The sequence below is a fragment of the Sinocyclocheilus rhinocerous genome, unplaced genomic scaffold, assembly GCF_001515625.1.
Source record: "Sinocyclocheilus rhinocerous isolate Xijiao unplaced genomic scaffold, SAMN03320098_v1.1 scaffold708, whole genome shotgun sequence".
NCBI lineage: Eukaryota > Metazoa > Chordata > Actinopteri > Cypriniformes > Cyprinidae > Sinocyclocheilus > Sinocyclocheilus rhinocerous.
The window spans coordinates 2,902,616-2,903,436 of record NW_015635523.1 but is presented as its reverse complement, the minus strand read 5'-3'; the positions used below and the strand labels follow the sequence as shown (position 1 = coordinate 2,903,436).

At 31.4% G+C, this 821-nt stretch overlaps 1 protein-coding gene across 1 annotated transcript in view; it reads right to left on the bottom strand.

Moving 5' to 3' along the window:
• LOC107747043 (autism susceptibility gene 2 protein-like) overlaps positions 1-821 on the bottom strand; it is a gene marked incomplete at its 3' end in the record, with an annotated part of 374,875 nt that overhangs the window by 25,584 nt on the left and 348,470 nt on the right. The window lies entirely within an intron of this gene.

Below are 821 nucleotides of genomic sequence, written 5' to 3'. Positions count from 1 at the left end.
TTTTAACCTTAAACCGCATAAACACATTTCATTACACCAAATACACAAAATAATGTTCTTTTTAGCAACATCATATGGCCCCTTTAATATATGCAACATATAACATATTCATTATATTTTTTACTGTTCTTCAATGTTTAATTTATGTTTGAATAAATCCATCAAGTTATGACAGCCACCATTTAAATGTTTATATTTCAAAAAACTAATTGAAGTAGAAATATTATTATGTAACTGTAACTTTATTATTGTAAAAACATCATTAATTTTAACCTTCAATATTATAGTAATGTAGTACCAACTGACTCTCGTCTCGTGTATATTTTACAGCATTAGTTGAGATTTTTTTTTCCTTGAGAAAATTTGGCATGTACTGTACCTGATATATATCCAAAATAATTGATATTGAATCGAATCGGTAATCAAATTGAATTGCAAGCTTGTGAATGAGAATCGAATCGAATCGTGAAATTTGTGTCAAAACCCAGCCCTATTATTTATATTTAAAAATATATATTTATTACTCATATAAATAAATTATATGTTATAGTTTAAAAATTTTACCATTAGAGGTGTGTCCCTCAGGGAACTTCAATCAGTCCTAGGGCTGGGTATCGAGTTCGATACTTTTTAGGCACCGACCGAATTGTCTCGATACCATCGAGTATGTCATTCATTTCCAATGGAGAGTAGCGCGGGAGCTGCGTGGAGTTCCGATCATATGCAGATGTCCGTTCATACCAATGTTACACGACCGAAAGCGCGTGTTATGTGACCATTCATGCAAACTGTAGCATCATGCTACATAAGACAATAAATAA